This window comes from Gadus macrocephalus, chromosome 20 (assembly GCF_031168955.1).
Source record: "Gadus macrocephalus chromosome 20, ASM3116895v1".
Lineage (NCBI taxonomy): Eukaryota > Metazoa > Chordata > Actinopteri > Gadiformes > Gadidae > Gadus > Gadus macrocephalus.
Genome location: NC_082401.1, coordinates 1447732 through 1470029, shown reverse-complemented (window position 1 = coordinate 1470029; position 22298 = coordinate 1447732). Strand labels below are relative to the sequence as shown.

At 45.0% G+C, this 22298-nt stretch overlaps 1 protein-coding gene and 1 long non-coding RNA gene across 3 annotated transcripts in view; one reads left to right on the top strand and one right to left on the bottom strand.

The window, feature by feature from the left end:
* The window catches only part of LOC132449220 (hyccin 2-like), a 64383-nt gene extending 42734 nt beyond the window's left edge, over positions 1-21649 (bottom strand). For both annotated transcript variants that reach the window (XM_060040952.1, XM_060040954.1), the window contains exon 1: positions 21509-21649. The gene's annotated coding sequence lies outside the window, so the exon portion shown is untranslated. The remainder of the gene's footprint in view (positions 1-21508) is intronic.
* LOC132449226 (uncharacterized) lies at positions 11982-12498 on the top strand. The gene is made up of 2 exons (XR_009523542.1): positions 11982-12049; positions 12086-12498. It is a non-coding gene; the product is annotated as an uncharacterized LOC132449226 (long non-coding RNA).
* Positions 21650-22298: the final 649 nt, after the last annotated feature.

Sequence of the window (22298 nt, the reverse complement as noted above, 5' to 3'; positions counted from 1 at the left end):
GGACTGAGGGCCCCATCTAGCCTTGTGTCCCCATGTCAGAGAGTGATAAGGGACTGAGGGCCCCTTCTAGCCTTGTGTCCCCAGGACAGAGAGGGGAGGGACTGAGGGGCCCTTCTAGCCTCGTGTCCCCAGGTCAGAGAGCGATAAGGGACTGAGGGCCCCTTCTAGCCTTGTGTCCCCAGGTTAGAGAGCGATAAGGGACTGAGGGCCGGGTCTAGCCTCATGTCCCCAGGTCAGAGAGGAGACTGAGGGCCCCTTCTAGCCTCGTGTCCCCAGGTCAGAGAGGGGACTGAGGTACGGGTCTAGCCTTGTGTCGCCAGGTCAGAGACGGGACTGAGGTCTGGGTCTAGCCTTGTGTCCCCAGGTGAGAGAGGGGACTAAGGTCTGGGTCTAGCTTCGTGTCCCCAGGTCAGAGAGGGGACTGAGGTCTGGGTCTAGCTTCGTGTCCCCAGGTCAGAGAGGGGACTGAGGTCTGGGTCTAGCTTCGAGTCCCCAGGTCAGACAGAGAGGGGACTGAGTTCTGGGTCTAGCTTTGCTTCCCCAGATCAGAGTCCCTCAAGGGCTTCTTCTGACAGGAGGCAAAAACATGAGGACCAGAGGAATGCACACAGACTCTGAGCTCCGTTACAACAGGGCCAGAACCAAACACTAAAACACACTGTTGGATTTGTCTTGGCAACGGTGCTACTTATAGACAATACCCAAGACCTTAAAGTCGACCAACAACAACCATCAGAGATGTGGACTCAAGTATATTGTATAAAGGCTGGTACGAATTTCAAATTACAAATATGTACACTTTATGTTGAAAGTATGGACTGTCGCGATTCCCATTGAAACGAATGGCACGGTGACTACTCGTAGGTTGTGAAAAATGAATTAAACTGTAATCAGATAACAAGGTTATCTGCTTTAGACCCTAGAGTATCTGTGGTCTAAAGGCTGGGACGAATTTCGAATAAAAAATATGTACAATGTATCCTTTAAATTCGTCCATACCTATGTGAATAATAGATAGCCTACGTGCGGACCGATGAAAAGGTAAAACTTTTCGAAGGAAAAAACATTACAGCTATCTGTAACTTGATGACCGTGATCTAGCATCTAGGATCGATTGCTTTCTTGGGTCCCCGGATGTTAACACTGAAATTTCAGACATTGAATTTTGCAGGTGAATTTGGCATGTTGAATTTGGGGACGTTGAAAATATTTAAGTGGAATTTTTTAATGTTGAATATTTGATTTTGAATATTTAAACATTGAAAAATAAAGCTGAAAATGATTTATTGAAAAATTTAAGAGTTAAAGGTTGGGTATGGAATTTTCTTTTTTGGCAATTTTTGCAAAATTACTTGAAATCCTTATCATAACCCACTTACAGCCACTGAGTTAAAAGTACTGACATGAAAATTTAACAAGTCAATCATCTGTGGAACGGGCAGGGCTCGAAAAACTCCAGCCAATGATTTCCAGAACCACCGAGTGGCATTGGACAGTAAGTACGTCAATCAAACGGTCGTACTGCACTCCCCCTCCCCCGCTCCCCACGCATGACCCCTTCGTGCATGTACTCAAAGCTCGTGACCCAGAGCAAGCTTCTGTTTGTTGTTATCCTGCGGTAGCTACTGGAGCTAGCTAACTAGCTAATCCACATTTGGACTAGCGATGGGCACGAGTAGTAAATTCCAGACATGGGGGACTCGAGTCACATGACATGACTCGAGTCAGACTCGAGTCGCAAATTTGAGGACTTGAGCCTTGCTTGACTAACACTGATAAAAGACTCGACTTGACTTTGACTTGGTCTTCGTGACTTGAGACTTGACTTAGACTTGAGACAGATGACTCGAAATGACTTTTTTAAAGATCATTAGAGTTGATTAGGGGTGTGACGATACACTCAGCTCACGAGACGAGACGAGACACGATATTCGGTTCACGAGATCGAGACGAGATTTTAAGAAAACTACAATGACAAAATATATGACTGGACCAACAGACTTTTATTTAACCGAGTTGCACATGCATTTTGAAATGTTTTATTATAACTCTTAACATTCATGAAATTGAAACTAAAACTAAAATTTATAAAAGTTGAAGTAAAATAAATTAAATTAAATAATTCTCTTTTTTTTCAAGTGCAAACAATATTATGTGCAAAACCAAATCAAAGTTCTACTCCATCAATACAGAGTGCAAATAGTGCAAACAGATTCTGACCAAGTACGTCACTGACAACTAGGTATTGTCCGTGTCTTATCAGTCACTCTACTGCCATTCATAATTTCCGCCGGGTACCCAAAATGCTGCCAAACAAATCATTTAAAAGTGGCGGGGGCATCTTCGACGGTAATACGGGTATTTTCCTCAGAAATCTCGCGAGACAGATTTTTAACGCGACGGGTAATATCGTCAAGTTTAATCTCACGAGATCTCGTGGCACGAGATCTCGTCACACCCCTAGAGTTGATCATTAAAGACATCAACAGATGAATTAACTTATCTAATAGTCCATAAGAGAGAAAGCTTTGTCACAAATATGACTTTCTATGAACAATGCAATAATCAATGCATTATAACACAATATGGAAGCATGCAAAAAATAGGTTTCAGTTTTATTTGATTTCTAATCTTTCTTTTCCATGTCATTAAAGGAAAAGCTGCTCTTGAATTCTTGTGTCTGGCTGTGAGTTTGCACGTAGGCTGAATCACCACTTCGCCCGGGGCGGGACTTTACGTCCTACGTCACTCGCTATGGGTGTGCATGTGTGTGCGTAGCCGTCACTCGCGATGGGTGTGCATGTGAAAAAGGTTTTGGCTTTTAGTGTCTATGGGTTGGTGGTAATAACGGTTCTGAGGATTTTTCGGATGGAAAAGTGGTCTTTTATTTCCATAATCTTTGTTCAGTGAACGCATAAACCCGTTTGTTAGTTAGCAGTTAAACAAAATGCGATCTCTTTGTTTACAGTTACCAACGACCAACGTTTAAAGACTGATGATTGGGGGTTCGATTCCCTAGTGATGCAAGGTTTTTTCTTTCATTTTGGACTGCACACACATTGCGAGTGACGGATATGCGCACAATGTATTGTACACACATCACTGTCTTTACAATTTCTAGGCAACCGAAGTTTAAAGATTGTCAAGTGGTTAACTCTTGAATCACATGTACTAAGACCTGATGGGTTAGTGGTCAGAGAACAACTCATTAACGCGGGGATAAGGGGTTCGATTCCTTAATGAAGCTAGCTTTTTTCTTTCATATTGGACTGGATGTTTGTATGCCATTTTGCGTAACTTGTAGTTTATGATGAAGAAATGTTACTGGGGTTAAGGTTAGGGTAACGGTAAGGGTAAGACACAAAGTGTTTTTTGCAACACAATATTTCTTACAAATTACACAAAGTCCAAAGTTTTGATGACTCCAGTAGGAAACTTAAGATACCTTGAGTAATAGTAAGTCATTTGTAGAAATATAGCCTATCATCACAGACTGTAGGAATGTCACCCACCCTCCATCGCGAACGACACTGACGCTCGTAATCCTGTAGTGTTACCCTGCGTTCACACCAAAAGATGCATTTGCTGCCCGAACGCGTTGTCGCCGAAGTTTTGCGGCGCAGCAAATCAAGTTTTGCGGCGCAGCAAATCAAGTTTTGCGGCGCAGCAAATCAAGTTTTGCGGCGCAGCAAAGGTTTTGACGCGCAGCAAAAGTTTTGCTGCGCCGCAGTTTTGCAGCGCGGGAAGTTTCGCGGCACGGCAAGTTTTGCCCGCGGTGCTTCTGAATTCATTCACAACCATGGCCGACATTACGAGCATTGCATGTCTTTACCTGTTGTGGAAGAGGGAGAGACGTCGGAATGCCCCTCGTTTATGGGTTCATGAGACCATTCGGAGCCTGGAAGGCTGGTGCTGCCTGCTACCCAACTGGGTTTTGTTTGGGGTTGTTATTCTAGCCCTTTAGCATACTCATAGTTTAGTTTAACTGTAAACACAACTACACTACAAAATGCTGATTTGTGGGTTTTTTCGAGTTACTAAATAAATGTAACGGTAGTGAACTCTAGGTCACTCCAAGGGAGTAACACTGATTGGCTGTTACGACATGTCACTCAGTGGCAACGCCTCAGTGGCAACGTTGTTGAACGCTGATTGGCTGTCATCACGCGTTTGCTGCCGAAAAGTTGAAATATTTCAACTCGAGCAGCATTTGACGCGCCGCAAAATACGTGAACGCGCCCGCCGCCCGTGCCCGGCAGGGGGCACGGGCGTGCTGCGCTGCAAATCAGATTTAGCAAAGCAGCAACGCGTCTCTACATTCACTTTGAATGGGATCGTGCTGCGCGGTAACATTTTGCATCTTTTGGTGTGAACGCAGGGTAAGGGAGTTCGTGCACAGATCCCTGAGACAAACGGCTACGCGCACACATGCACACCCATAGCGAGTGACGTAGGACGTAAAGGCCCACCCCGGGACAAGTGGCGTCGATTTAGAGAGTCCCGTTGAAGGAGAGGGGGTAGGACCATTTGAGTTGTGTATTTTCTAAATCTGCTGGCGTTTCGCAAATCCCATACCCAACCTTTAAGTTCAGAGGTAAAAAATCCAGATGCATTATTTCAATGCATAAATATTCAGTGCTTAAAATTCAATGGCTTTTTATTTTCAAAATCCGATGGCACAGATATACTTCCATAGATTGGTGGCATGGAGAGCAAATGAAAATGATTCCCGCTTAAATACAAACGTACTAGATCGCAAATATTTTCCATAAATACTCCCGCTTATCATCACTAACCCTATCAAAATCACTATGGATGTTGCACTCATTAACTATTGAACACAACACAGCTGTCATTATCACTGTCACTGACAGCGATATATTGTTTCACTTCTTATGACAAAAGTACTTATTGTAAGTCGCTTTGGATAAAAGTGTCTGCTAAATGGTCATTTGTCAGCTGTCTATCCTCAATTAAACTGCCACGTAGTGACACGTCTGTTCCGTGCATTAGTCATTTGCATTATTATTGCATTATCATGCGCGCATTATTCTTTTGCAAAACGTATTCATTTTCGATATTTGAAAACGACATCGTCCCATTCAGAGCAAGGAAGATTAATATGCTAGGATCTCGGTTAGCAGGCATGTATCGCGCCTATTTGACAATAATCTCAAACGTTTCATTAACTCACACACCAGACCAAACAACCACGCGTGACACCTCCGCCCAGGCCAGAGTTTTTTTGTTGCGATCTCGGAAATGAAAAAGGCACGGATCGTACAACACCGGGTGCCCAGTTACAGCCGCGATTAATTTTTCAGTCGACATTTTGTACAGTCAGTCTGTTTTGTATTTATTTTCTACCATTATTGTTTTATAGGGACAAACATTAACAAATATCTCCTACAGGGGATTGATAAAGTTCTATCTATTGAACAGAAAGAAACACTACTTTACACACTGTACCACAGCATTGGCCTATCTGAATGCCACAGATATATTTTAAGCATTGGACTGAATGCCACATAAATATATGATTATGTTTTTGCACGTTTGCAACCTTTAAATGTACAGGGAAAAGTATATGCCTCTACTGGTGTTGCTTAAGCTAATAGCCTTTTGAGGCAGTGTTGTTTCTGAAAAATGCTTTACATCGGCCTGCCAAGTCTGTGTATCCTCTCCAACCTGTCCGAAAACGACTTGCGGTAAAGAAGGCGAGAGCGCCCATTCTGCAAGATAAAAGACCCGAGATGACATGCCAACGAGGGCCGCAGGATTGCCATTCAGCGCCGCCAGATAGAAGACGTCATGAGCACCATCGTAGTGAAATAAAACTGTTCTGATTGTGCATATTATGTAAAATAAGTAAAGAATACCGAATATATTGAATTGCTTCCAACTGTTGGAAATTGTACAATATATATGTTGATTGATGCGTTATGAGTTTGTTCATATCATTAAGAAGGCGAACGTCATTGTCTTACGGATTTCGTAGGACCCCTATAAAGAGAAAGATAAATCAGCCAGGTGATTAATATAAAAATGCAAAGTCTACAGGATGATAAATATAGACGCAGTCCTCAAGAATCCATCTGAAGTTTTTAGCCAGCCTTGTAGTTTCCCTGCCCAGGTGAGGAGACTGGGTGTGCACTGTGGACAAGGCACAGCGCACAACGTCTGGCGCTACACATTCTGGCAGACATTCAACTTAATTTGTTCTTAGAACAACCGTAACACTATGGGGTAGAAAAGTTGTGGATTATCGTCTCAGTTTCAACCCTGCAGTATTGCACAACAAACAATGCAGTGTTGTGTCCAATCTTTTTTAATCCTCCGCCTCTTGTTTGAAGATATATCCACTTTTCCTTATCGATTGCATTTTTGAATTCTGTATTGTAATAGATATCCTTTCTGATACACAGCCCTCCCCGCCCACTGGCGCCAAGGACCTGAATCTCCACGTATTAAATGATAGGACCATGACGACCAACATGAATCCATGTTTTCCATAAGCTTTTCTCCAGCTGCCTGTGTCAGTGTTATGATCACAAAGGAAACATGGTAAATGGTCGCTATTTAACCAGTTGCACCTCAAAGCGCTTCACAATATTCCCTAACATTCACCCATTCATGCACCCATTCACACACCGGCTGCGTTGTCAACCATGCAAGGCGACAGACAGCACGTCAGGAGCAGTCAGGATGAGGTGTCTCGCTCAGGGACACCTTGACACTCGAACTGGCAACCTTTCCGGTTACCAGCCAACCTTCCCGGTTACCTGGCAACCTTTCCGGTTACCAGCCAACCTTCCCGGTTACAAGCCAACCTTCCCGGTTACCAGCCAACCTTCCCGGTTACCAGCCAACCTTCCCGGTTACCAGCCAACCTTCCCGGTTACCAGCCAACCTTCCCGGTTACCAGCCAACCTTCCCGGTTACCAGCCAACCTTCCCGGTTACCAGCCAACCTTCCCGGTTACCAGCCAACCTTCCCGGTTACCAGCCAACCTTCCCGGTTACCAGCCAACCTTCCCGGTTACCAGCCAACCTTCCCGGTTACCAGCAGCCAACCCACTCTACCTCCTGAGCCACATGACGCGCCGTCATCATGTTATGATTAGGAGGGAAACCTCAAACCATGAAGCCCATCACTAACATGATGCTTCAGGAAAAGGCAGAAGGACTCCTGGAACATCATAGCGGGTGCGGGAGCCACATGGGTCTCCTGCATTCTGTACGTCCTGTGGTTTTACACCGCACTCTCACTGTAGGTGGTGGCCGTGTTCACGGAGGGTTTGGCCGTAGTAATGGTGGTTATGTGTGATTGCATTCTCCTGTTCGTATGTTACAGAGACAGAGAGGGAGAGAGAGAGAGAGCGAGAGCGAGCTAGGGAGGGATTCATTTCCGTTGACTGCACTTACGTACGACAATTAAAGATTCGGTCACTGGCACAAGTTTGTATTCCAACGTGTTTACGAAGAGAAAGAATAAAGGATCAAACACATACAAGAAGTGGAACTTAATTCTTTGAACTATACTGGTTTCGCAACATAGTTGGAATGCCTAGCCGCTACAGGGGGTTCTGTGGTGACCACCGTGAACAGGACGTCTCATTCAAGCCCTAACGCGCTATCTGTGTATAGAAGACGACAGAGCTTGTTTGTCTTTCGGTGACATGATATGCAGGTGGGGTGATGTCCACCGCCATATTTGGGTCTTCCTGCTGTGGGGACTGACGATTTTCGAATATTATTCGAATACTATCAAATAGTATTTTTGCCAGAAATGCACATCCCTAGCACATGCATTTGAAAGGGACCATCCAGCTGTTACTATCACTGTTGCTGTGGAAAAAAAACGGAGTTGTGCAAACCCAGCTCACGACACTATTTCAACAACCCCTGTCTGGCAACTCAGAAATGCAAATGCCATAACCAAGTTTATTGGTGTTTTCATTGCTGCCGATCTACGGCCACTCTCTGTTGTTGACAAACAAGCATTTTTTTTTTTAATTTTCCCCTATGAACCGTACCATACCGTGACTTAAAAACCGAGGTACGAACCGAACCGTGACTTTTGTGTACCGTTACACCCCACACGCTACGTTACAACATAGCATTCCTCTCACAACGACAACACGCCGTCAGATCAAACAAGCTGCTGGCAACACACTCAAGGCCGAATCCCCTGCCTGCTGCTGGTTTCTGATGTATGCATGCCTGTTTTGTTGCTGTGTGTGTCTGTTTGTGCCTGCTTCGTGTGTGCCTGTATGCTGTTGAATGTACGTGTGTGTCTGTTTGTGCCTGCCTCGTGTACGTATCTTCATTGCAGCTCCTTGAGCCTTCTGGACTGAATCCATTTAAGCGGCGGCTCCACTTTAAGGGTCTCAATAATGATTACTGCAGTAAGGAGGGGGGGGGGGGTCCTCTTCCTTCCCAAGCGGCTGTAGATAAACCTCTAAACACACTGCGTTCAACATGTAGTGCTGACCCGATAACATCCTTTGACAGAGGCATCCCAGGACAAACAGTGTTCATTACACTCGTTACCCGTCTGCTCGCCTTATGTACCACTGGGTACTAGAGCTGTCTTCAAGAGGCGTTAGTGTTTGTCCTGGGACGAGGGAACATTCATCCCTCGTGGTAGGATGAGTCAGACCAGCAGCATTTATGACCTCATGCAAACAAACCCACAGGTTCCAACCCTGATAGAACCGCGCCCACAACAGGGAAGTACTGCACAGAGGAACACACACACACACACACACACACACACACACCTGTCGGCTGAGCAGAAAGGACAGACGGGTGTCTCTCCTCTCTGACAGGTGACACGTTTTAGCTCAGAAGTGACACCTAGCCTTAATAATAGCGGCGTTCTGGGTTAACACAGGGCTTTCCCTGGTGTTGCCTCCATTGAGGTGAAAAATAATAAAGATAAGTAAAAGATGATATGCTGTGGAGAATGTACACGACACTGGGATTATGCAAATTCACATAATCCAAGAGAGACATTCATGTTCCTCTGGCCATTGTTGTGAAATACACCTATTGAGACCACACTGGAAAAAGAGTCGGGTCACGTTTGTCCCAGTGGTTCTTCTCCTCCAGCCTCCAACGTCTCATTACATGGTTATAACCTGGAAACATCAGCCTTTAAGCCAGGCAAAGCCCCGTCCCCAGAGCCCATAGGCTCCAGAGCCCAGAGGCCCAAGAGACTGGAGGCCCCAGCCCGGAGGCCCCAGCATGGACTGGTTCGGTCTGTGTAGTTTGGCCCGTAGACAGCTGAACAGCTTCCCACAAGTGCTTTAGTACCCTTGACTGAACCACCTTCATTAACTGAATTACAACATGACACCCACACCCACGAGGAGGAAGATCAGACCAACATCTGCTCTTTGCCAATTTAACGTTAGCAAAAGGCTTCCTTCAATTACTTTTCAGGAAGAAACCCGCATGAATATCAACATAGATGTTTACTCGTCCAGTTAAACCAACAAATTAGCACTGGTTTGCCTATTACATGTTAATCTGTTGTTGAAAACACATACACACTCTAATTGAAAACCTTTTCTGGTGTCATATTGGCTGCCTGAGCCCTTTTCCATTCACAATGTGGTCAAACTCAGCCAGTTAAACATCAGTTAATAAAAAATAAAAAATAAACTATAAGATAAGCATGCATACGCGTGTGTTTTTTTTTTTCCTCTGTCCTACATAAACAGTCCGGCCCTTTTTCCAAGGCTCGCTCTCTCTCTCTCTCTCTGCCATGGAAACTACTACAGTGATTATGACAATATGTTCCTCGACAGCCAAAGAGTCGACACACACACACACACACACACACACACACACACACACACACACACACACACACACACACACACACACACACACACACACACACACACACACACACACACACACACACACACACACACACACACACACACACACACACACACGCGGGGCGATCAATGTCTACTGGGTGACACCGGGCTGGGTCGGCCGAGAGGACGGACCGCGGCCCGCTCCCGCCCCCGATCGGGTGACGTGTCCCGACTGTCCCCGGGAACCATTCTACCAACATCAGCGTTTGTTTTGACGCGGGTGTGGTGGTGGTGGTTGGGGTCGGCACGGCGACGGCAGTTGGGCGTGGTGTGCTATGGAGACCTGCGGTTTGAATCCCACCTGCTCCGGGTTGGTTGGTTACTAGGGTTCCCGAGCATCGAGCAAGACGTGACATGTTGTGTTCTCAACGAGACAGGGGCCTCGGACCCAGGAGGTAAGGTGAAAAGAGTAGACCTGTCGTCTTCTGGACTAGATAAGCTAGAGGCAAGACGTAACAGACAATTATTGTCCCCCTTGTAGTCAGGGAGGCAAACAAAATGGAGACGCAAGCAGAACCACTGCTGACTGCTTTAGCACAAACAAAAATGCAGGACTTTATGTTTTGTGGGCCCCATTATAAGAGGTGGTTAGCACAGCACACCAGAGGTAAGGGAGAGAGAGTCTCCCTCTCTCATATATGGTTGGTCTGGTGAACAGGCTAAAATTAGCTCTGCCGCAGCTGCAGGGCCAGACATGTTGGGTTGGGCCCGGAGCCCGGAGCCAGCACACAGATTGTCCGCCACGCTGCTCCGCCTGCTTGAGCCCGACAGGTGAGCGCTGCAGGTGATGGGCCAGCAGATCCCCAGCCCAGTATCTCTCTAGCGCCCAGCCTACGCCCCTCCCTTCCTCCCATCTCTCCTACAGCACCGCCGGGGATCACCACAAACAAATTAGCCCTGAGCTCTGGTGAGGCCTCGGGTGTGTTTCCATTCAGCTGCTTTTATCAGCATTTGCAATTTGCATAAAGAAAACGTTGGAAGTGGAAACACTGAACATTTGAAAAGATGTATCAAAATCGAGAATAATGTTTTCTGCATGAGGGTCGAGGTGGAAACGTTAGAGTATCGATAAAAGGTAAATGCGACTAGGTACAACTGAAACAGATTCAGCCAAGAAATATGAATTAATAATGAGGTAGGCTACAGAAATCGGGTGACTAAAATGTCACTGAAGCTCCGCTGGTACGCACAGGGCCGTAGCAGAACTCCTCTGACGCTCGCTCCATCAAGCCTCCGCTTCCTTCGCTTGACCGCCACCATTTTAATTCCGTCATCTCGTTGACCCTCTTCTTCTGAGGTGATATAATGGCCCCTGATTGCAGAATTGGTCCCGACTGCTTATTTAGATAAACCACCCACTAATATTCACATAACAGCAGTGAACTGGAAACAAGAGTACATTTGTATTTTGTTAAGCAGATTTAAAGAAACATTCACGATAAAGTCAGTGGGAACACCCCTATGGTTCAGTACCGATACCGAATACACATTAAAGCAACGCAGCATTAACACATTTTTCGAGCAACAAATTACAAGAGAAATTACTTTCAGCCTCATAACATTGACCGCATAATGGCCAAGAACTGCCATATACAAAGGTCTAGAGGGGTTTATGATTTATATTGTTACGAAACACTGGGTCAGTTAACACACATGACCGCTAATTCCTCTGTGTTTAGCGCTGATGGATGCAACAGTGTGTGTGTGTGTGTGTGTGTGTGTGTGTGTGTGTGTGTGTGTGTGTGTGTGTGTGTGTGTGTGTGTGTGTGTGTGTGTGTGTGTGTGTGTGTGTGTGTGTGTGGCCAAGCACTTATCAAGACTCTGGAGAAGGGGGGTATGGTGCACTGAGCACTATATGTAGTGCTCTCAAATCCATCCACAAAAGGCCAACCTCGAGGGCTGCGGCCAGACGGGGGGGTCTGACTGGGGTACAGGGTACAGTGTCCTGATCTCTCTCACACACACACACACACACACACACACACACACACACACACACACACACACACACACACACACACACACACACACACACACACACACACACACACACACACACACACACACACACACACACACACACACACACCAATTGAAATGCCATTATTTAGAAAAGATTTCAGGATTATCCAAATTAATAATCGAATATGCGAATGTGTGGAGGTTAAGCAAGATATTCTCCAGAATTAACAGTGGAACTAGCTGCATTACTAAACGTTTTTACACTGCCAAATATGCCTGTCTTATGCACTTCTTTTTCTCGGCATGGTCCGCAGGAACAAGGTTATATACCACTCTGAGTTCGCACCTCAATTTACCCTCTCGGACCCTACACATATTGGCGGTTTCATTTTGATATAAATGCGATTAGATGGCTCCATGGTTCCAGGGGCGGGACTTGGGTGTTAGAGGTATTGCTACGGTGTCTCTACAACAGAGCAATGCAGCAATATCAACATGAGTAGTTCTAACTGGAGAGATGGTTTAATCCGCCAGCTACTGATCATGTGAGAGAAGTTTATGCAGTCACATTTAACGAAGACGGGGAAAGATGGTGCGAATTAAGAGAGGAACAGGAAGGCCGAGGGAATTTCCTCATGAGGCTTTTGTCGGGATGAAAAAGTGGTCATCAAAACTTGTAAATAGTTAATCGCGTTTGTAGCCTAAACTCAGATGTATACTCATTCTTGCATGAAAGTGTCTTGAATCATAAAACATTCGTAGTATGCAAATAATTCTAAAGAGGTCTAATCTCTGTGCGTAGCCCCGCTTTCTCCAACGAACCAAGAAAGCCAGCTCAGTGACAACGGGGGATTTAACCCCCTCGGTTTTACACAGGCAAGACAGTGAAATTGCAGAGAGTGCCAAGACGCGACCGTACCGGCTTGGCAGTGTAAAAATGCCTACTGTCACATGGCCTTTTTTCTGGACATCCCAGTCAGAACATCACTGCTCCAAACACAAGCAAACCTCTCTGTAGTACCAAACATCCAATTGGCTTAAGGCACTCTTCTTCTTCCCGATCCTCCTCATTCAGATCACCACAGAGCCTGATTCCCATCATTCACCGGGCCCAGCTCGTAGCCCCTGGAATGAGCCAGCTCGTAGCCCCTGGAATGAGCCAGCTAGTGGCTCCTGGAATGAGCCGGCTAGTGGCTCCTGGAATGAGCCGGCCTGTGGCCTCTGCTCAACTTGGTAGCAGGGGTGAGCCGTGGCTCGTTCCACAAGGGAGCAGGGTGAGAACGGACAGACAGTCTGGCAGGTAACTGCAGCACGGCTGGAAATAACAATGGACAATTAGCTTGGCCTGGACACACAGGCAACCACCCGGTCAAGCAGCTTCCTGTGTGAGTGTGTGCGTGTGTGTTGTAAATGATGAACAGCTTGTTTTCTGTCCCCCCCCCCTCGAGTCTGACATGTTGTCGTACACCAAATGAAAGCTGAAGAGGGCAGGGAAAACAGCTGCTTTAGATATCATTGTGTTCAGTTTTGCCCCTAATGTTCAGCGTTCAGTCCATAGCCATTGTGATTAGTCCGTTCTCACACATCATGGATTGATGGACGCTGGAAGCCCTGTAGTATGTTTCCACAAAAAAACGCTAATTGTACAGTAGCCATGACACCAAAGAAGATTATGCTGACATGTCGGGCTCGTGCTACCAGACATAGAAACAATCTGGTTTAAAGAAAGTCATTGTCTGGTTATGGCATCAGATACTTTCACTCTAGCCTACCCTCAGGTCAGGGTAGGATCAGTTCAGGTACGGGTAGGCCCAGCTCAGGGTAGCCCCAGCTCAGGGTAGGCCCAGGTCAGGATAAGGTAGGATCAGGTCAGGTCAGGGTAGGCCCAGCTCAGGGTAGGCCCAGCTCAGGATAAGGTAGGATCAGGTCAGGTCAGGGTAGGCTCAGCTCGGGTACGGGTAGGCCCAGCTCAGGGTAGGCCCAGGTCAGGATAAGGTAGGATCAGGTCAGGTCAGGGTAGGCTCAGCTCAGGGTAGGCTCAGGTCGGCGTACCATCTGGCTAACCTACTAGTTACTGGTTATTCATTTGGAACAACAGCTCTGGTAAAAAAAAACAGGATGCGTCACTTCCTCTTGTTGAAGAGCAACAGTTGGTCACGTCTCATACAAAAAGTGAACTATTAAAAAGGTCAAACTACAACTACTATAACATGTAATGACTGATAAAAGTATTGCTCCATTTGGCTTTGCCGCCCTTCTCCAGCATAACTGGTTTCAAGGGTCCGGCACATTCTGAAGTGGAGTTGTTTGAAACTGTTCGCTCATTTAAATATTTAGATTTCCACATAACTTGGCCAATAATTTAATCAAACTCCCAAATTTGTTTTTTAATCCGACACATCCATAAAGCATTTTCTCCAACATTTGGTGTCATTTAGTAATGATTCAGAAGATGAGTTTTCCCAAAAATGCCCCTGAAAAAATAAATGAAAATCCTGACAGAGATTATGGGTCCAACATTTTAAGCATGCAAAATAAGGCCTGTACACCATGTATCCATTCCGCAAACGGGACGAGGTAGTAGAGGATGAATCCAGAATTATGCAGAATTATTCTCTTTTTGGAGAACTGCTCACTCAGACCAGCTATGTATGAGCCACATTCAAAAAGGTTTTGAACATCAGGCAGAGCTGCGGCTGAGTCCCCCGCTCAAAATTAGCTCCGTGTTCACACGCTACCATCTCCGTTCCAAAAAGCGGTAGGGGGTGCCTGTGAACAACATTTGGCTTGTTGTTCATCTACCAGGGTGGGCCCCAAATCATCTCTTCCAGCTGCCGATTACTGTTAAGTTTTCTTTGCACTTCTAATGGGACTAATCAAGCTAACCGTAAACAGCAATATCAGGAAGGATTGCTGTTTTAAGGCATCAGTCTGTGGAGGTTAACATTTCCATAGAAGGAGAGAAGGCCTACTTCCAATCATCACAAAGCAGAAAGGTGGTTTGAACATTGTGCAAAGCTTTGGTGAGTTGCACTGCAGACTAGGCAGTAGGAGCAACATTCACCCAAAGGGAAATCACACAGGCACTATTGATGGATCAGCTTAAAGGAAACGCAACACACGTAGAATATCTGCACACACCTTGGGTCTAGCAGATAAGGATGATGATGATGTTTTCATGTCATCCCAACAGTTTCCCTGTAGATGCATTCAACAACATCGAATGGATCTAAGGGTCAGATTGCCTGACACTGCACGCCCAGGTTTAGCTTGCTTTTGGGACGCTGCACGACAATGCTGCATCCCTGCTTAGTGCTCAACCCTGAATCCAGCCAGTCAACTTGTGCTACAGCTGTGGTGCTTAAGTCTTGTATTTAATGTTGTGTGTGTTCCTCACGTGCACACAAAGGCATGCTTAGTACACACACGCCACACACAGATACGAGTGTGTGTGTGCACACACACACACACACACAAATAAATTCAATGAAGTCCAGGTCAGGGGTCCAATGGAAAGAGAAGCTGGGGTGTGGGCTGTGTGTCATCAGCCCTGCAGCATAGGTGCACGTCAATAGTGGGGATCATATTCAGTCGATACTACAGCGTCTAAGCTAGACTTCACAAATCCCCATTAAAGGCAATCACAGATCCAGCGACACGATTTTTCCCATCCGCCCAGCAAATGAGCTCAGCTGATTGTGTGCAGGAGCCCTTATAGCGGCCCTGTTCCCCATTCAATAACATGCAACACTGGCCGAGGGAAAAGGCCAACTTCAAACTATTAATTATCAACCAGGGCTCTGACCACACTTGCAATGGGGTTAACCTTTATCTGTCCGTTCAAGGGTAGCAGATTAGAGCTAGACTCCTTCACGATGTTAACAGAGCTGTTACTACTACAGCACTTTCTTGGTCACCTTCTAGTCTGTTGCACAATGGGAAAAAAATGTATTTAGTTGCTCTAAAATTGCAGCACAAACAACAACGGATAGCCTTCACTATTCCAAACTTAGGCTATCAAAAAGAACATTGCAAGCCTAGTAGACCGCAAGAACAAGCCCCAGTCTTCTGCTGCTGACCAAAATAAACTACCGGTAAATTCATTATTTTCCAGTGTGTGCATTCTGACTGTAAACTAGAGCGTATCCTGGGTGGAACATACTGCTGGTGCACATGCACCTCCTTGATAATATATAACCGCTTCTTCGCCGAGCAAAGTTGGGGATATGGGAACGTATTACAGAAACTTCCTAACTCGAAAATCCTAGTCCTATCGGGTTTGGTAACTATGGTAACAAGGTTAAGGATCGGATTTAGGAAAAAAGTCATTACAGAACGACCAATCCTAAAGTCAGGGTCTTAACTTAACTCCAGATAGGAAATGTGTATTACAGAAATATCCTACATTACCAAAATCCCAAATAAACTGTCCTAATTTTAGGATGACCCATCAGCTCTCCTAACTGTCTTTACTGTTACAAATTAGCGAGATGGCAGCACTTTTATTACATGTAGCGAAGCAAAATTGTAGACGTAGGCATAATGGTGATCCACGAAATACGTTTGTTGAAAGGCTTAATCCGTAATCCGATTCCCTAACTACGGAGACCCCTTGAGCATTCAAAGTTCTCAGTCGAACCGGAACCGGAATCAAACTGGAAAAGTGATTCCGGAAATGATTTAGAGGACCAATCTCAGCGCTTACCGTCACCGTTGCGTCGACGGATAGTTGAAAAATATTGAATGTGCACGTAAACTTCAAGAATGTCGATGCTAGATCGCCTACTTAGGATATCTTAACCTGAGATAAGATAGGATTCCTAAATTAAGATAGGATATGTTTGTGTGTGTATCTCAGGTTAAGATATCCTAAGTAGTCGATCTAGCATCGACATTCAGCTTTTATGTCTGTTACCTAGCAACAGATGAAGCTTACGTGCGCATCCAATATTTTTTTACTATCCATCGACGCAACGGAGACGGCAAGCCTTGTGATTGGTCCTCTAACACAATCATTTCCGGAATCACTTCTCCGGTTTGACTTTGCACCTTATTTACTTCGTATATTGTTTACTTTGCAAATTAAGGACTAATAAAACACCAAATAAGTTTTGAAAAGCTTTTGAAGTTTATTTACATGGTTTGTAGTCAACATAAAGGATAGATCGGGCGGAGAATCGCATTGCGTATCCGACATCCCAACGGAGAACTTCGAATGCTCAAGGGGTCTCCGTAGTTACGGAGTCGGATTACGGATTAAGCCTTTCAACTAACATATTTCGTCGATCACCATTAGGCCTACGTCTACACTTTTGCAGCACTACATGTAATAAAAGAGCTGCCATCTCGCTAATTTGTAACGTAAATAACAGTTAGGAGAGCTGATGGGTCATCCTAAAGATAGGACCGTTTATTTGGGATTTTGGTAATTTAGGATATTTCTGTAATACACATTTCCTATCTGGAGTTAAGATAAGGACTGACTTTAGGATCTGCCGTTCTGTAATGACTTTTTTCCTAAATCCGGTCCTAAGCCTTACCATAGTTACCAAACCCGATAGGACTAGGATTTTCGAGTTAGGAGGTTTCTGTAATACGGCCCCAGGGGCCTCATTACAGAAAAAATCCTAACTTCTTAACCTAATTTAAATTAGAGACTCAAAGATAGGAAAAATCCTAATTTCCTATTACAGAAGCAGTCCCTAACCTGTTGGCCGTTTCCCCATCTTATTTTTGGCATCCATCTTATCTTAATTTAGGTAATCCTAACTGTTCTTTCAATCCGATTTTTCGATCGGCAATCGTCAGTTTATGTCTGTTTCTGCACTCAGAGTGTGCATGAGGCATGAGATTGATAGAATGAGTTACTTTTAACGTTAACAGAGACTGTTGAGGATCTTTGTTAATAACGGCAAGCTAGCAGTACTAGTACGGTCATGGCGGGTATTGGTAGAGAGAACAAGAAGAGGTAGTAATTAAGTAGTAAAGTAATTCTTCCACCAAATTCAAAATTAAATGTCTTTGCAGGCGATAAAATGAAATTAAAATACAAATTAACAAATCATTATGCGTTCTCGGTAGCCTTTTAGCAATCACATTTCTGTGTTGATGTTCCTCGTCTTCATTGTCATAGACCCACTAGCAGTGCTGCTGCCATTTTTTTCAACTATTGACAGTTATTTTGAGGGTGTATGGCCACCTAATTTAGGGAGCCTAACTTAAGAAAATCCTAACTTAGGATAGTTCTGTAATAAGATAAGATAGGTTTTCATCCTAAGTTAAGTTAGGAAACCTCCTTCTGTAATATCAAAACCCCTAAATGTCATCCTATCTTAAGATAGGATAGGATTTCAGAGTTAGGAAGTTTCTGTAATGAGGCCCCAGGTGTGTATGATGATTAAACAAGCCTGAAGTCTGACATGAGGTCGTCTTTGACTTGACGAAAGCATGCAGCCCACCTGCCCGGCCTCACAGCCCAGCCTCAGTCTCTGTGAAGTACAGAAACATGTTAGACTGCTCTGTAACAGTAGGGCTATGCTCAAGGTTTTTACTAGGGCCCGACCGATATTGATTTTTGAGTGCCGATGCCGATGCCGATTATTTTCAGAGAAAAATTATGATTACGATTTAATCGGCCGATTAAAAAAAAAACATAAAAAAAAAAACATATAAAACGTAGTTTTTGATACCTTAAATATACTTTAAACACTTTTGACGAATATGTGAATTGAATGAAGAACCTTTGAGTGTTTTAGAATACATTTACAGTAAAAAATGAGTGTAATGTAAAATGTAAAATAAATAACTAACTCCCAATGTGCTGCGCTCGTGAGCAGTGACTAACACGTTCGTGCTGAGCAGTATGGTCTCACCGTTAGAGTCTACAGTATAACAAATTAACATGGCCTGGGACCTAAAGAAAAACAGGCACAACATGCTCAAACAACGCGTCTTGTGTACATTGGTGAGGTGAGCGCGCAGCTGCCTGAGCGAGTGTGCTTTCATGTTGTACGGTAAAATTCAATCTCCTCTTTTTTACTCCAGCTAAAGTTGTTAGTTAGCAAGGCGAGTAGGAGCGCAATCTGCAGGATACTAATCGCAATAACATTTATAAAAAAATAAATAAAAATAAAATAAAAAATAAAAATCGGTTGTAATCGGCGTCTTTTTGGCCGATGCCGATTATTTTCAAAGAGGCTATAATCGGCCGATTAAATCGGCAGGCCGATAAATCGGTCGGGCCCTAGTTTTTACAGTTAATAAACATTCATATACCTTGAGTCAATATGAATCCTCAGCAGGATTAGCATAATCAAAGAGCCCGTGGGCCCTCTCCCCCCTGCCATTGCCTATGGCGGAGGGGGGGGAACTACAAATGCAGCAAACCTGTTTTCCTATTGCTGCCGACGTTGTGTAAAGCTGCTTGTGTGATACACGGGCGCTAAGGGAGCGAGCGTCGTGGAGGACAGTCCCCACTGCTGCTAATCCACGTCAGGCTAATTAGAGCTCTGGGGCCGTATTACAGAAACTTCCTAACTCTGAAATCCTATCCTATCTTGATATAGGAAAGCATTTAGAGGTTTTGGTATTACAGAAGGAGGTTTCCTAACTTAACTTAGGAAGAAATCCTATCTTATCTTAAGATAGGAATTTATCGATTACAGAACTATCCTAAGTTAGGAATTTCTTAAATTAGGATCCCTAAATTAGGTGGCCATACACCCTGTCCTAAATTCAAAATAACTGTCAATAACTGAAAAAAATGGCAGCAGCACTGCTAGTAGGTCTGCTTGACAATGATGACGAGGATCAACACAACAGAAACGTGATGTCTGAAAGGCTACAGGGGCCGCATAATGATTTCTTAAATTTACCTGGCAATATTTTAATTTCATTTTAACGCCTGCAAAGATATTACATTTTGAATTTGGTGGAAGAATTACTTTACTACTTTATAACTTCTCTTCTTGTTCCCTGTTTCGATACCCGCCATGACGTCGTACTAGTGCAACTATCTTGCCGTTATTAACAAAGATCCTTTATCAACAGTCTCTGTTAATGTTAAAAGTAACTTGTTCTATCAATCTCATGCATAGAAACTGACGATTGCAGATCGAAAATCTGATTTACATAACAGTTAGGATTACCCAAGTTAAGATAAGATAGGAGGCCAAAGATAAGATAGGAAATGGCCAACAGGTTAGGGACTGCTTCTGTAATAGGAAGTTAGGATTTTTCCTATCTTTGAGTCCCTAACTTAAGTTAGGGTGAGAAGTTAGGATTTTTTCTGTAATGAGGCCCCTGATCTTCCAGGCTGTGAATCCCTCCATGGGGCACAGAGACAGCAGTGGACAGGCATTGTGCACTCATGTCAGACCCCTGGTAAATACGTTCAATCAGAGTACCATAGCCCCAGCTGTTCAAAGCAGAAGTAAGGGGGTGAAAGCTGGATTCTATTGTTTGGCTGCATAGAGTCAACATATATTCCACATAGTGCACACACAGTCAATAACAGACCGTCAATAATACATTGACCGCCTGATTGCATGTTCCAATCAGATAATACTGTACAAATGATCATCGAAAGATGCAGCATTATAAAAAAAAAAAACTACTTCGGAGCCCTTGCGTAAGAGCTGACTCACAAGAATGTTTTTAGCAATACATATGATCCACAGCAACATATTTCAATGCTCGCGCCTCGCAGCTATCAACAACCTTCAGACAAGAAACGAAGGTGTAACATAATAAACGCCTGTACAGGCAAGCAGAAACTAAAAAGGCCCTTCTGTGAGAGCAGGAGACCCAGGGTGGGTAAGCAGAGTTTCTAAAATAGAATGTAGTTCTGATGGGCAGCCTGGTCCCACAGCACACAGTGGAAACGATGAAGAGGGAGGAGGTGGAGGGATGAGGATGATGATAATAGAAAATGGGCAGCAGATGGCATGGAATTATGTGGATTTTGAATAGTTCATCCGTCTGTGATATGATCGCCACCATAACACACGGTGTGGCAAAACGATGGTGCTGCTTTAGAGAACAATAAAGGCATCCTTTGATCACAATCAGAGGTCCCACAGGCCACCCACTGAATCCTACACTGTTTATCCCTGATATCCGAGGACGTTGGGTCAATCATTCAACCCAAAGTCATGACAATCGACTGTCGTGCCGTGCGTTAACTTCAGCACCCCACCTCCGAGCACCATCGGCGCTCGGATGGCGTTCACCCTGGGTGTTATGAAAACGTGAACCACATTAAAACCAAAACACCGGGGATGCCACGAAGGCTTGAGCACGACCACGGCTAGCTTTAGCAGCTAAGTAGCTCCAGCAGGCATGGAGGTAGCTAGGGCTAGCGACAGCAGCCTGCTAGCAACCTGCACCTAGCCCTAGCTACCTCCATGCCTGGTCACTGACACATCCGATTCTAGCTCATCGATGACGGGGAACACGTCGATGGTCAATCGGTGCGTTACAAATACCGGTTTGTGGTGTGAGTGAGCCGATCCGTTCCGTTATGTATCGCCCATGTGGTCGCAGTCCGGGGGGTCGGACACTCGGATCCACAGCCACACATGTAGCGGTGTTCCGGACTGCGACTACCTGGGAGACGCATTACCCCTGATGGCTGCTAGGACAGCCGACACTCACCCGTTGTAGGAACGTCGCTGAACGGTGAACGCTCATCCAGGGACTGCATCAACAACGCAGAACGACTATCGGTACGTCCGAGAGACAAGAGTGGGACTATTCCCTTAGGAGGATCCCTGGACCGGGAGCACCTTCTTCATGTGGTATCCCGACACACTGCGACCACTGGGGCTGGAGAGAGCCACTGCTGGAGAACAGTGAGCCACTGGTGGAGAGCCGCCGCTATTGGCCGCTGTGCGCCTTCTGCGCTCGGATAGAGGTGTGTCTGAGGGGTTAGATGATCCAGGAAGCTCACCCGGATCACTTCAGTAATGTAGATTCATCTGTACAGCACTGTGGGCTAATCCCATGTTTCACAGTGAGCTTCTAGAAGTAATTAGTAGGTAATTAGTGATGTAAATTGTGAGTGATTAGTGATGGAGTTGGTCGTGTACGGGGACATGTAGGCTACTGACAGGGTAAGGTATGCTTTGGCCTCTATTTTAGGATGATGTGTAGTTGTCCGTTTGTATTGTTGGCCTGTGTATCTTTGAGTGAGCTTACCAATTCAGAAAATTGCTATATCAGTACAAGCCGGAGTTGTTAATGTGTTAAGGAATCCAGATGAACACATACAGGACGAAATTGTGACGCATATCAGAAGTTATCACATATCTTCAGTTTCGTTTCTCTTTCGCTATAGCCGCTGGCGCTGCGTAGAAACCGTAGAAACCGCCAGGGATTTTTTTTAAATGTTCCGAGAAGTATGTAAAATACGCAACGTTACCACTCAGTCGATACTTCACTCATA